Here is a 15,040-nt window from a genome sequence, read left to right as displayed (position 1 = left end):
TTGATTTAAGAAATTAGATCATGAGCTATTCTATTTTTTTTTCAGATAATTTTGAAGGTTTTGTTTTACAACTTTAGGTGTTTCACTCTCCTGGAGCTTATTTCGCCTTCTTTTCCTGTCTTCTGAAGCTTCTGGGGCTCACCGTTTGCTTCTTCACCACATTCCTCTAGTGAGAAGTCTTTGACATTCTAGGCATCTTACTTCCTCCCTCTGAGTCTTTCTCTTAGAAACAACAGAATGGGAACATAAATGAAGCTCCAGGCTTAGAAAACTAGCTCTTTGAAGGCCTGTAAAGAAGAAGCAAGTGGCAACGATCAGGTAAAAGGAGACATTGGAGGAATCTCTGCAAAAGATGATACATAGGATGGTTCTTCATCCTTCACACCAATAATCTGAGACTCCCGGGAGAAAAGTTATGCTTGTGGGGAGAAGGAAGAGTGTTTCAGAGAGCTGGCCCTGAAAGAAAGGAGGTGTAGACTTGAGATAGGATCCTAAAAAAACCTTTTTATTTGGTACTGGGGTATAGCCGATTAACAGTGTTGTGATAGTTTCAGGTGAAGAGTGAACGGACTCTGCCATACATGTACATAAATCCATTCTCCCCCAGTTATGTCCTACTTTTAAAGTCCTTCCACATCTACTTTCTTTCTTTTTTTAAAAAAAATTTTCTACCTCCTTACTTTACCTCTCTCCACTACCTTCAAGTCCTGTGAGCTTTTTTTTTGTCTTGCACCAGAAGATTGTGAAAGTGAGGCATATAGAATCACATAGAAATTGTTGGTGAATTTAAGGAAGAACCCAGGTTTCTTGATCTTCTTGAACACTGGAAGCTTTCAGACAAGCCCAGCTTGAAACCAAGTTGTGGGAAAGAGGAGCAGTATCCCAAAATTACAAAAAGGAGCCTTTGATTTCTAGTGTCATAAACATCACCACAGTCATAATCATCATCAAAAAGCCTTTATCAGGACCTGCTTGCAATGAGCAACTAAAGTAGACACTGAAATAAATTTAGAACGCATTGCCCATGAACATGGTCTAAAAATTCACACTCTATGAAAATTAATATAAGCAGATAAGCAAAGGACATATCTATATGACAATAAAGAAGAGATAGACCAATCTAGCTCCTGCGGACAGTAAAGAATTAACATAAAACATGTCAGAAGTCACTGCAATTCAAGGAAAAGAGGCTTGATGGGCGAAGAACAGGGCCAGCAGGAACTGGTTATGGGGGTTCCAAGTTCAGGGAAACTGTTACTGACCAATTAGGGAGGGCACATCTCTTGCCTTCTGACTTCTTCCCCTCCCTTTTACCCACCACACACATGCCCCACCCCAAGCTTTTCCTCTTTACAGCAACATAACCCTTGCCATGGCTCAAGATCAGAGGAACTTTTACTTTGTGTTAGTCTTTGATTCTGAATAAGGTGACCTTTACTCAGCCTCGGTGGAAACCACCCTCAGGAGCCACTTTGTGCTCCCTGTCTCGTCCACAGCAACTAAGAGCAAGAAGGACTGAAATAATGCATTTGTATTGCAGTGCTGTTTTTCCACCTTTTTTGACTGCTACAGTAAGAAACATATTCTACATCAACCCAGTACACACACACACACACACACATACATGCAAACACATTATTAAAAATAAAGTTTCACAAAATAATACCTACTTTGGTACTTTTGACATTCTCTGATAGTTCCTATAGAGAGGGTTAATAGCCTTGGTAGAGAGGCCAGGGGTCCCCAGGAGGAGAAAAGGACAAACCTTTTTTTTCCTACATTCCTGCATCTTAGTCACAAAAGATGTTTTTTTCTTTAAGCCCAGAGCTGATGATTACACAACAAAACAAACTCGGCTTAAACTCTGTTCAGTTCCGTTGCTCAGTTGGGTCCAATTCTTTGTGACCCCATGGACTGCAGCATGCCAGGCTTCCCTGTCCATCACCAACTCCTGGAGTTTACTCAAACTCATGTCTATTGAGTCCGTGATGCCATCCAACCATCTCATCCTCTGTTGTCCCCTTCTCCTCCTGCCTTCAATCTCCCCAGCATCAGGGTCTTTTCAAATGAGTCAGTTCTTCCCATCAAGTGGCCAAAGTATTGAGTTTCAGCTTCAGCATCAGTCTTTCCAATGAATATTCAGGACTGATTTCCTTTAGGATTGACTGGTTGGATCTCCTTGCAGTCCAAGGGCCTCTTTAAGAGTCTTCTCCAACACCACAGTTCAAAAGCATCAATTCTCCGGTGCTCGGCTTTCTCTATAGTTCAACTCTCACATCCATACATGACTACTGGAAAAACCATAGCTTTGACTAGATGGACCTTTGTTGGCAAAGAAATGTCTCTGCTTTTTAATATGCTGTCTAGATTGGTCATAGCTTTTCTTCCAAGGAGCAAGCGATTTAAATGTCATGGCTGCAGTCACCATCTACAGTGATTTTAGAGCCCTGAAATATAGAGTCTCTCACTATTTCCATTGTTTCCCCATCTATTTGCCTTGAAGTGATGGGACTGGGTGCCATGATCTTAGTTTTCTGAATGTTGAGCTTTAAGTTAACTTTCACTCTCCTTTTTCACGTTCATCAAGAGGCTTTTTAGTTCTTCTTCGATTTCTGCCGTAAGGGTAGTGTCATTTGTATTTCTGAGGTTATTGATATTTCTCCTGGCAATCTTGATTCCAGCTTGTGCTTCATCCAGTCTGGCATTTCCCATGAGATACTCTGCATATAAGTTAAATAAACAGGGTGACAATATACAGCCTTGACATACTCCTTTTCTGATTTGGAACCAGTCTGTTTTTCCATGTCCAGTTCTAACTGTTGCTTCTTGACCTGCATACAGATTTCTCAGGAGGCAGGTCAGGTGATCTGGTATTCCCATCTCTTTCAGAATTTTCCACAGTTTGCTGTGACCACACAGTCAAAGGCTTTGGCATAGTCAATAAAGCAGAAGTAGATGTTTTTCTGGAACTCTCTTGCTTTTTCTATGATCCAACAGATACTGGCAATTTGATCTCTGATTCCTCTGCCTTTTCTAAATCCAGCTTGAACATATGGAAGTTCACGGTTCATGAACTGTTGAAGCCTGGCTTGGAGAATTTGGAGCATTACTTCGCTAGCCTGTGAGATGAGTGCAATCGCGCGGTAGTTTGAGCATTCTTTGGCATTGCCCTTCTTTGGGATTGGAATGAAAACTGCCCTTTTCCAGTCCTGTGGCCACTGCTGAGTTTTCCAAATTTGCTGGCATATTGAATGCAGCACTTTCACAGCATCATCTTTCAGGATTTGAAATAGCTCAGCTGGAATTCCATCACCTCCACTAGCTTTGTTCACAGTGATGCTTCCAAAGGCCCACTTGACTTTGCATTCCAGTATGTCTGGCTCTAGGTGAGTGATCACACCATCATGGTTACCTGGTCCTGAAGATCTTTTTTGTATAGTTCTTCTGTGTATTCTTGCCACCTCTTCTTAACATCTTCTACTTCTGTTAGCTCCATACCAATTCTGCCCATCTTTGCATGAAATGTTTTCTTGGTGCCTCTAATTTTCTTGACAAGATCTCTAGTCTTTCCCATTCTATTGTTTTCCTCTATTTCTTTGCATTGATCACCAAGGAGTGCTTTCTCATCTCTCCTTGCTATCTTTGGAACTCTTCATTCAAATGGATATATCTTTCCCTTTCTCCTTTGCCTTTAGCTTCTCTTCTTTTCTCAGCTATTTTTAAGGCCTCCTCAGACAGCCATTTTGCCTTTTTGCATTCTTTTTCTTGGGGATGATCTTGATCACTGCCTCATGCACAAACAAACCTCTGTCCGTAGTTCTTCAGGCACTCTGTCTATCAGATCTAATCCCTCGAATCTATTTGTCACTTCCACTGTATAATCGTAAGGGATTTGATTTAGGTTATACCTGAATGGTCTAGTGGTTTTTCCCTACTTTCTTCAATTTAAGTCTGAATTTTGCAATAAGGAATTCATGATCTGAGCCACAATCAGCTCTCGGCCTTGTTTTTGCTGACTGTATAGAGATTCTCCATCTTTGACTGCAAAGAATATAATCATTCTGATTTTGGTATTGACCATCTGGTGAAGACATGTGTAGAGTCATCTCTTGTGTTGTTGGAAGAGGGTGTTTGCTCTGATCAGTGTGTTCTCTTGACAAAACTCTGTTAACCTTTCCCCTGCTTCATTTTGTACTCCAAGGCCAAATTTGCCTGTTATTCCAGGTATCTCTTGACTTCCTACTTTTTGCATTCCAGTCCCCTGTGATGAAATGGACATCTTTTTTTTTTTGGTGTTAGTTCTAGAAGGTCTTGTAGATCTTCATAGAACCTTTCAACTTCAGTTTCTTTAGCATTACTGTTCGGGATATAGACTTGGATTACTGTGAAGGTTTATATAACAACAATGTATCCTGCTCAAGGGCATGTTTCTCCTTCTTAAGAACCTTCTGACTAAGCCTCTCATCTTAAAATGTATATTGTGAGAGTGGGTCTGGTAAGACCTTTACAACCTTGAGACCCTCTTCTGATTTACTGTTAATAATTAATTGAAAAAGTATATAACTCCCTTGCTAGTGAGTTATATAGCTAGTGAGGGGGCACTCTCCATCCCCCTTTTGATATCTGTGTCAGAAGCTTTCTCTGTCTTTTTCACTGTAATAAATTTTCTGCCACATGAAGTCTTGAGTGTCTGGAACTTTGTCACTTTGTCCCTGATCCTGAAGCTAAATCCTGTTTTTTGGAGATCACAAATCACTATTCCATTTTTACAAATTTTGATTTTACAAATTCTGATTGTGACACACTAAATTGATTTCATAATCCAATGATGTGTTGAGGCTCAGTCTGAAAAGCACCATTATAGGTCACAGATATACAAAGTCACATCCAAGCTAATGTTCATATCCTGTGAGAATCACAGAAGGGTTTATGGGGTGTGTGACATTGAGTTACGTCTTGAAAAACGGACAGGATTTCAATCCTGGAAATGCAGGTGGAAGTAACAGTAGGAGCCTAGGTGCAGGTTTGGCAAGCCCAGCATGTGTTCAGGATGAAGAGAATATGAAATTCAACTGGAATGAAGAATTTCTGTGGTGGGGAGGTAACAGATGAGGTGGAAAGAAGGCTGAGACATGGATTGGATCCCTGGGTCAAGATCCCTGAGTCATAACCCCTAGAGGAGAAAACGGCAACCCACTCCAGTACTCTTACCTGGAGAATCCCATGGACAGAGAGCCTGGCAGGCTACAGTCCATGGGTTTGCAGAGTCAGGTAGGACTTAGCAACTGAGCACACACCCAAAGACTCAATTTTGGAAATATATACATAAATATAAACAGTTGTTCAGTCACTAGTATAAACATATTCTAATGAGTAGTCTTCATTGCCTGACAGCCATAATATATTTAAAAAATGAGATGATACGTTTACCTCCTATATACCAGGCCTCTTTTAGCACCAGGTGTACAAAGATAATTGTGCCTAATGAGAAGCTCACATTTTAGTGGGAGAAGAAAACACAAAAACATTAGCCCACTAAAGGATTCTGCTTATCTTATTTGTGTTGTATCTGTACCACCCATCTTCTGCCTGCTGGTGGTGGTGGTGGTAGTTTAGTCGCTAAGTTGGTTCTGCCTGGTATGTAGTTGATTTTCAATAAGCATGTTCAGAATGATTTCGTGCCAGGGTAGAGTAAGAAGTATTCAGATAGCAGACAGAATATAGGGCTAATGCTCCCTAGAGGAAGGAGTCCAGGAATGCTTCAACAAGAGGGGGATATTTTAATGGAACTAATAGTACTAACAATAAAAACAACAACAATAATGAGTTTCTCAGGTAAGGAATGTGTATGACTGTTAGCATAACTGATGCTATCTTGGGCCCCTAGGGGTCCTCTTGTTTTTCCACTGACCCTACCCAGGACTGTATAGTCCACTGAATCACTTCTTTGTTGCCAAGTACTTTGTAGTGCATAGGAATTGTTTGATAATCACTGGGCCCATGAATTAGTAACCCATTAATAAATCTTGACTTAGGAATGCATGTCGTGTTTTGAGCACCTACCCCATATCCTAATTTAACAATAAAATTGTCCCATTGGCCTCTTGGCCATGTGGAGTGCAGTTGTGAAAGCTTCTGGATTATTTTTCTCCCAATCCCACCCTGTGAGTAAGTACCATGTATTAATAATAAACTGAAGCATGATTATATGGAGCTGCCTGTCTTGCTTTCCTGTCTCAAGATGCCATCTCAGTTTGATGGGCACTTTAAGTTCCCTCTGTCCTCCAACAAAAAGGGAGGGGAGGGAAGAGTTAGGGGGCTTCCCAGTTGGCTTAGTGGTAAAGAATCCATTTGCCAATGCAAGGGACATAGGAGAAGTAGGTTTGATCCTTGGGTTGGGAAGATCCCCTGGAGAAGGGAATGGCTACTCACTCCAGTATTGTTGCCTGGGAAATTCTATGGACAGAGGAGGCTGGTGGGCTGCAGTCCATGGGGTGACAGAGTCGGATATGACTTAGTGACTGAGCACACACACAAGACTCAATTTTAGAAACATATACATAAATATAAACAGACATAGTCTAATTATTAGTCTTCATTGCCTGACAGCCACAACAGATTTAAAAAATGGGATGATATATTTATGGAACATCTCCTATATATCTGGCCTTTGTTAGCACCAGTTGTTCCTGAAAGACACAGGGTCTGGCTGATCATAACTCAAAGCCAATAAACAAGCCAGATTGGTGGAAAGAAAAGAACGCTTTATTTCAGATGCTGGCAACTGGGAGTTGAGGGGTATTCGTCTGTCCAAAGGTTGACCCCCCAACCCCCATAGGTAAGAGATTTTATAGACAGAAAGAGGGGACTACATACAGAAACATCACAGTTCTCTCTGACAGTCATCTTCAACTTGGTCATTTGGTAGTCTGACCAGCATCTCTTGATTGTTTTAGGTATAGTTAATCTTCAGTTCTGGGGTCTGTTTGTTCCCATTTCTTTAAGGCCAATTCTCGGAATTGTGGCAGCTCATGTTGTGGGTACAGCCTGGTCGTCATGTAGTTAAATTCTCCACCTGGAGTTTCGCTATCTATAAGACAGCTCACAGGATATGGCTCAGAATATTATCTATAGTCCTTGAGAAGGAATTAAAAGTCCTTCACTATGCTTAATGACTGCATTATTATTATTAGGCGTCCTTTGACTGTTTTCCTTTGTTTTCACATTTCTCACTTCTCAGATTAAGCTTATTCTTTGACTAAAGTTCTCTGCAGACAAAAGGCAGGGAGAATACATTGGGTAGGAGGTAGGGATCAAGGACCTAAGGCTCCTGCTCTGTTTCACAGGTATACAAAGATACCTGCCGCTTTTGAGAAGCTCACATTTTAGTGGAAGAAGAAAGCACAAAAACATTAACCCACGAAAGTATTCTGCTTATCTTATTTGTGTTGTATCTATACCACCCATCTTCTGCCTGGTATGTAGTTGATTTTCAATAAGTATATTCAGAATGATTTAGTGCTAGGGTAGAGTAAGAAGTGTTTGGGTAACAGGCAGAATGTATAATGCTGCCTGGAGGAAGGAGTCCCGGAATGCTTCAACAGAGATGGATATTGTAATGGAACTAACAGTCATAACAATAAAAACAACAACAATAATGAGTTTCTCAGGTAAGGAAGGTGTATGACTGTTAGCATAACTGATGCTATCTTGGGCCCCTAGGGGTCCTCTTGTTTTTCCACTGACAGGACCTAGGACTGTACTGTTCATTGAATCACTTCTCTGTTGCCAAGAGCTTTGTAGTTAATAAGTATCATTTAATAATCCTTAAGGTCTTGTAGCCCTTATGCTCTGCTGATCCTCAAACAATGGCAACCTTTTGCTGATGTATTCCAGGAAAGTAGTTACTCCTCATAAGTCTAGACTTAGGAACACAGGTCCTATTTTGAGCACCTAACCTAATACCCTGCTTTAACAATATAATTGTCCCAATGGCTCCTGGATGGTGTGGAATTCAGTCACCCATGCTTCAGGACCATTGCCCAATTTCACTCTGTAAGTTGTTTTTCAGCCACTCAGTAGTGTCTAATTCTTTGCAACCTCATGAATTGCAGCATGCCAGGCTTCCCTGTCCTTCATTATCTCCTGGAGTTTGCTCAAACTCATGTCCAACCATTTTATCCTCTATTGTTCCCTTCTCCTCCTGCCCTCAATCTTTCCCAGCATCAGAGTCTTTTCCAAAGAGTCGGCTGTTCCCATCAGGTGGCCAGAGTATTGGAGCTCCAGCTTCAGCATCAGATCAGTCTTTCCAATAAATATTGAGCGGTTGATTTCCTTTAGGATTGACTGGTTTGATCTCCTTGCTGTCCAAGGGACTCTCAAGGGTCTTCTTCGGCACCATAGTTCTAAAGCATCAATTGTTAGGCTCTCACCCTTTTTTATGGTGCAGCTGTCACATCCATACATGACTACTGGAAAAACCATAGCTTTGACCATATGGATTTTTGTCAGCAAAGTGATGTCTCTGCCTTTTAATATGGTGTCTCAGTTCATCAAAGCTTTTTTTTCCAAGGAGCAAGCATCTTTTAATTTCATGGCTGCAGTCACTGTTCATAGTGAATTTGGAGCCCAGGAAAGTAAACTCTGTCATTGTTTCCACATTTCCCCCATCTACGTGCCATAAAGTGATGGGACAGGATGTCATGATGTTAGTTTTTTGAATGTTGGGTTTAAGCCAGGTCTTTCACTGTCCTCTTTCAGCTTCATCAAGAGGCTATTTTGTTTCTCTTCACTTTCTGCCATTAAGGTGGTGTCATCTGCACATTTGAGGTTATTGATATTTCTCCTGGAAATTTTGATTCCAGCTTGAGCTTCATCTGCTGGGCATTTTGCATGATATAGCCTGCATATACGTTAAAGAAGCAGGGTGACAATATACAGCCTTGATGTACTCCTTTCCCAATTTGGAACTAGTCTGTTGTTCCATGTCCGGTTCTAACTATTGCTTCTTGACCTGCATGCAGATTTCGAAGGAGGCAGGAAAGGTGGTCCGGTATTCCCATCACTTGAAGAATTTTCCACAGCTTGTTGTGATCTGCACAATCAAAGGTTTTAGTGTAGTCAATGAAGCAGAAGTACTTTTTTTTTTGGAATTCCCTTGCTTTCTCTACGATCAATGGATGTTGGCAATTTAATTTCTATGTTCCTCTGCCTTTTCTAAATACAGCTTGTACATCTGGAAGTCTTCGTTCACATACTGTTGAAGCCTAGCTTGAAGGATTTTGAGCATTACCTTGCTAGTATGTGAAATGCACGCAATTGTGCGGCAATTTGAACACTCTTTGGCATTGTCCTTCTTTGGGACTGGAATAAAAACTGACCTTTTCCCATCCTGTGGCCACTGCTGAGTTTTCCAAATTTGCTGGCATATTGAGTGCCGAAGTTTAACAGCATCAAATTTTAGGATTTGAAATAGTTCAGGTGGAATTCCATCACCTTCACTAGCTTTGTTCACAGTAATGCTGATAGTAAACTGAAACATGATTATATGGAGCTGCCTGTCTTTCTTTTCTGTCTCAAGATGCCGTTTCATTTTGATGGGCACTTTTTATTCCTTCTGTCCTCCAACAAAAAGGGAGGGATGGGAGAAGTTAGGGGAGCTTCTTAGGTGGCTCTTTAGTAAAGAATCCGCCTGCCAATGCAGGAGACATAGGAGATGCGGGTTAGATCCCTAGGTTGGGAAGATCCCTTGGAGGAGAAATAGCAACCCTCTTTGTATTCTTGTCTGGAAAATCCCATAGACCAGTGGAGCTTCGTGGTCTATATATAGTCCATGGGGTTGCAAAAAGTCAGACAGGACTGAGCTTCTGAGCAAATACAAACAGGAAGAGTTAATTTCAGGCAGTTCAGGGAAAACAAAAGCTTGAAAAAGAATATTGAGAGAGTGGATGGGAGGTGAGTATGGAAGGAGAAGTCTCCTATTCAAATAAAAAGCACATACGATACAGATACATATTAGCTTCTATACAGAAATCAGTTGGCTATTGTGGTAATGTGAAATATTCAGTGAATTTACATGAATAGGATTTTATAAAAGAGGATCATTTCCAAGCTGGAGATCTGAATGGAAGGAAATTGTTTTAGATGGAGGCACTATGGTATGGTAGTGGGGTACTGGCTCTTGGATCTAACAACTCTTTATTCAAACCCTGGCTCTATCACTAACTTGTTGTGGGTCTTTAGGCAAAGTTCTTGATCTCCCTCAGACATAGGTTCCTAATATACAAAATTAAGATTATAGTTCTTGCCTCACAAATTTACTGTGAGGATTAATCCCTGTTTATAACATTTTACATATGGTGTTTGATGCATAATAAGAATTCCATTAATGTTGTCAGTTACTATCAGTGAATAGTAGGGACCCAGTAGGCAAGACTGGAGTGTGTATGTTGGGAGCAATTCCTGAGTAAAGGCGACAGGGGTGCTATGGTAGAGTCTCCTTGTAAAATGCATTCCTATTTGGAAGTCCTAAACTAAAACAGGGTCTTTTCCTTAAACAGGTTTGTTCTTGGGTGACTTCATACTTCTTCTTTTTTTCTTCTATTTTCCCATGAAGGCAGATACATTGAGCCCAACCCAATCTAAGGCAGGTTTGCCTTAGGAAACTTGTCTGCTGTAGAACAAGGAGAAAAGAGATAGATCAGATTGTAGTGGGATGACTTCTAGTCCTGGAATAAAGACATCTTCGTCTTGTGATGCTATGCTGTTCTGTGACTCTAGCTCCTGCAAAATGAGACAGAGGTGAAATCTTAGAATAAAAGTTTTCAAATGCAATTAATTGTTCCTTAATATCCAGGAGTGGCAGATATATGAAGTTTTTCTTTTCAGGGCAGGTCAAAGATGAGATTTGATTATGCTTCTAAGAGTGTTATTTGCTTCTTGAAATTTCCTCTGGTATCTTTAACAATGTGTTGCCCAGAGAAGCATAAGAGGCATTGTCTAACCAAGAGAAGGTGCACTCCACTGCATATATAGAGGCAAGAAACAGGGGCAGCAGTGGAGAAAGTCAGACCGAGCCTGCACAATGAAGAAGCAGAGTAAGAAGGAGGCAGCCCCACAGTGTGAGCTAAGTAAGTAGCCAGAAAGTAAATATACAACAACCCAGGGAATCTACCCACCAGAGCAGACATGGAACATGAAAAGGATGCCTTCAGCCATTTTATTTTCTAGTTGCAGTAGAAATTCCCAAAGGAAAGGTTCTGTCCTGGAGGGACTTCATTAAGCCTTTCTGAAACTCCCTATATGTGTTGCAGAGAGATTCTCAGAATTAATTTGTGCATTTTCTTTTCTCTCTAGGAGAAATTCTATATGGAAACCCGCCTGTATCAGATGACTGATCATCATCAGACCAGTTTTTTGGGTCCCTGAATTTGCCTGTCCTTTGTACTTTATTTGGATTTTGCTTTTTGCAGTTTACTCTTTTTTACTCTTCTCTTGGACTCCTTTATCAACTAATAAAAATTTCTCCTAGCAGTTTTTACACGAAGAAAGATGTTGGAGGGTTTTATGCTTTTCTTCTCTAGGTCTATGATTTGTTTAGATAAGCTTGGTTACCTTTAAGGAAAGCGGTTATGGGACGATGTGGGGGCCGGGAGAGAGGGGTCTAAGAATGTTTCTGGTAGCTGTAAACGACATTGTAGAAAATTAGAGTGGTTAGTCAGACTATTTTCTCCCTTCTGAAGCATCACTAGCCTGGTCGTCATCTTCAGAGAAAGACTCTGGAATGTGTGATTGAAACTGGGAATGGAGCGGGACTGCTTTTGGGTAGGTGGAAAATAAAGTTTGGGAGAAGAAGCGAGGCAGCTGAGTAGGAGAGCGGAAAACAATTCATTGCGAGACTTGGGAGTAGGGCACCTGACGCCGCCGAACCGGCTGCACTTGCTGATGCTTCGCGGTCCCTCCCAGGTGTGGGGCGCTCTTGGTGGGGCCGCAGTTACTGTGATGTGGCTCTGGGGGCGAGAGGCGGCTATACTTTGCAGGGTGGAGTTGGAACTCTCTCAGAGCCGTGTCTCAGAAGAAATGATCTTGTCTTCCAGGGACGTGAGGTCACGGCGAACTACTCGTCTGCAGGTTGCTAGCGGGGTGGGAGACTCCAGAACACAATGTGGGTTGGACCTGCTCCAGCACTAGCTCAGCCGCAGACAGCTCCCGCCCAGGCCTCCGTGGCCCCGTCCCCAGTCAGCCCTGGAGTGGGCGGAGACTCGGGATCCGTAGTCAGCCTGCCACGCGCGTTGGCCCCACGGCGAATATGGAGAGTCCAACCCATAGGAATATGCTGCTGCGATCCTGTGGGTCAGCCACAGGGCGTGTAGGGGGTAGGCTGGCGTGGCGCTGGCTCCAGGGATATGGAGCCGCTGGCGCGGGGACCGATTGTCAGGTGGTTGCGGAGCCGGTAAGGTGGGGAGCGGGCCAGGTCAGGGGTCACACGGGCGCCCCGCTTTCCCCGGGCTCCGGGCGGCTCGAGGGCCAGTCTGGGAGCAGGCGCTGCGGCCAGTATTTGGCGTGCGGGGCGCCGGGTGGGTCTGCGAGAGGCCGGGAGGGCCTGGACGCGGGTTCCAGACGGAGCCGCATTCTTCAGAGGAAAAGCGAGAGGAGGGCGCCGGGAGCGGGGGGCGGGAAGCGAACGCCGGAGATCGCAGGGGCCTCGCCCCTTCCCCGCCGCGACCTAAAGAGAAAATGGCTGAACCCCTGGGCGGACCTGCCGCAGTCCCGGGACCCGTGGTCGAAGGTCTGCTGACCCCGCTTCACGCCGCGGGAGAGGCCGACGGACGCGGGGCAAGGTCCCCTCGGCCTCCTTCTTATCTTCGGAGCCCTGGTGCCCCGTCCGCTCCCTGGGCCTCCCGCCGCCGCATTTCATCGAAAGAATTCATATTACTCCAGGCGACATCCAAGAAGCGCCTCTTCGTGTGACGGGCCTGGACAGACCGCTGAGTCCTGGTGTGTAGATAGGTTTTAGGGATGTTTGTGCAGCCTCCAGGCTCAGGAACTTTTGTAGGGGCGTTGTCGCGCTCCGTGTGTGAGAAGGCTTCCTGCTGTTACAGCTGTGTTTACTTTTGGATGTTCTGTTTTTGTTTGTTTGTTTTGTTTTCAATTGGTCTCCCCCAGTTCTCTTCATATATCAGACTATTTCAAAGAGCATCATTGAAGGAGAAGTTGAGTAACCTGGACTTGAGTTTTCCTGTGTGTAAAGATATTCCCATACCGTCCACTGCTTTCATAAGGAGTGTTATGAAGTTAAGGGAATGTGACACCTCTTTAAAGTGAAAATCAAAAGCAAAAATCCTAGGGAATGCGAGGCAAGACGACACAGGTTTCCGGAAACTTTTGCTGGCCATAGTTCTAGTGAATATCGCTGCAACTAGGGGACCTTGTGTTTCTCCCTTGATTCCCGTGGAATCTGAACCCCAACTAGTCTTGGCTCTGTAAACCTTTGAGCAAGATTCTTAGCCTCTTTGTTCCTTTGTTTCCACATACGTAAAATGGGGATTGATAATATCAATCTTAAAGAGCTGATGGTGAGTATTGAATTAATACGGATAAAGGGCTCAGAACATTTCCTAGCATGTAGGAGTTTTTGTTATTCCCTGTAAGTGCCTTCTTTCCCCTAAAAGGTTCCACAGTAAAGGAATTCTGATCCCCTGAATCTATTGCCCGTGAACCCTTACGCCTGTTTTTCATCCTTGTCATTCATTACCTGAGGGTATAATATGATTACCTGTGACAATAGACTTTCTGCTGAGTTTATTTTATCATGAAGTAAGACGGGAAACTACAGCTGTGCAGTACTGGGTCTGTCCATGATAGCTATGTTGGGTAAATGAAAATTTTGTTTAGTTTTTTATTGGATAATATGTCATTTATAGTCTTGGCCTAGGCCAGTTTTTTTGTTTTTGTTTTTTTAAGTCAATGCCCAAAAGACCATGATTGCAGCAGACTTGGTTCCTCCTGGTTCTGGGATGGCTGTGGGACTTGGGTGGAGAATTTTTGGGCAGCCTGGCTACACTTCTTGTTAGTGAATGGGGAAGCTGTACATAAATCTTACTCTACTGTTAGAAAGTCAGCAGTGGTCCCTTGGAATATACACAGAGATACTAAGCAGCTTTGGTTGATTTTTTTCTTTTTAAACATTTACTTATTTTGTTTATTATTTATTTGACTGCATGGAGTCTCAGCTGTGATGCTGTCTGTGGTGCTGGCTCAGTAGTTGCCTCTGCATGCGGGATCTTAGTTCCCCAACCGGGGATCAAACCTGCATCCCGTGTTGGAAAGTGGACTCTTCAAACCACTGGACCATCAGGGAAGTCCTTGGTTCAGTTTTGACTCAGTGAAGTGACGGTTAGAGGTTACACACTGGTATTTACAAAACAGCATCTTTTCTTTTTTTTTTTTCTTTTTTTAAATTAAAAAAAAAATTTTTTTATTATTAGTTGGAGGCTAATTACTTCACAACATTTCAGTGGGTTTTGTCATACATTGATATGAATCAGCCATTGATTTACACGTATTCCCCATCCCGATCCCCCCTCCCACCTCCCTCTCCACCCGATTCCTCTGGGTCTTCCCAGTGCACCAGGCCCAAGCACTTGTCTCATGCATCCCACCTGGGCTGGTGATCTGTTTCACCATAGATAATATACATGCTGTTCTTTCGAAACATCCCACCCTCACTTCTCCCACAGAGTTCAAAAGTCTGTTCTGTATTCTGTGTCTCTTTTTCTGTTTTGCATATAGGGTTATCGTTACCATCTTTCTAAATTCCATATATATGTGTTAGTATGCTGTAATGTTCTTTATCTTTCTGGCTTACTTCACTCTGTATAATGGGCTCCAGTTTCATCCATCTCATTAGGACTGATTCAAATGAATTCTTTTTGACAGCTGAGTAATATTCCATGGTTGATAGGACCACAGCTTCCTTATCCATTCATCTGCTATGGCATCTAGGTGCTTCCATGTCCTGCGATTATAAACAGTGCTGCGA

General features: G+C 42.8%; 1 protein-coding gene across 1 annotated transcript in view; it reads left to right on the top strand.

The window, feature by feature from the left end:
* The first annotated feature begins 12,889 nt into the window (after positions 1-12,889).
* LOC122427473 (natural resistance-associated macrophage protein 2-like) overlaps positions 12,890-15,040 on the top strand; it is a 22,658-nt gene continuing 20,507 nt past the window's right edge. The window contains exon 1 of the mRNA XM_043446986.1: positions 12,890-12,996. The gene's annotated coding sequence lies outside the window, so the exon portion shown is untranslated. The remainder of the gene's footprint in view (positions 12,997-15,040) is intronic.

This window comes from Cervus canadensis, chromosome 25, assembly GCF_019320065.1.
Source record: "Cervus canadensis isolate Bull #8, Minnesota chromosome 25, ASM1932006v1, whole genome shotgun sequence".
NCBI classification, from domain to species: Eukaryota; Metazoa; Chordata; class Mammalia; order Artiodactyla; family Cervidae; genus Cervus; species Cervus canadensis.
This window is presented reverse-complemented; position numbering and strand designations above follow the sequence as displayed.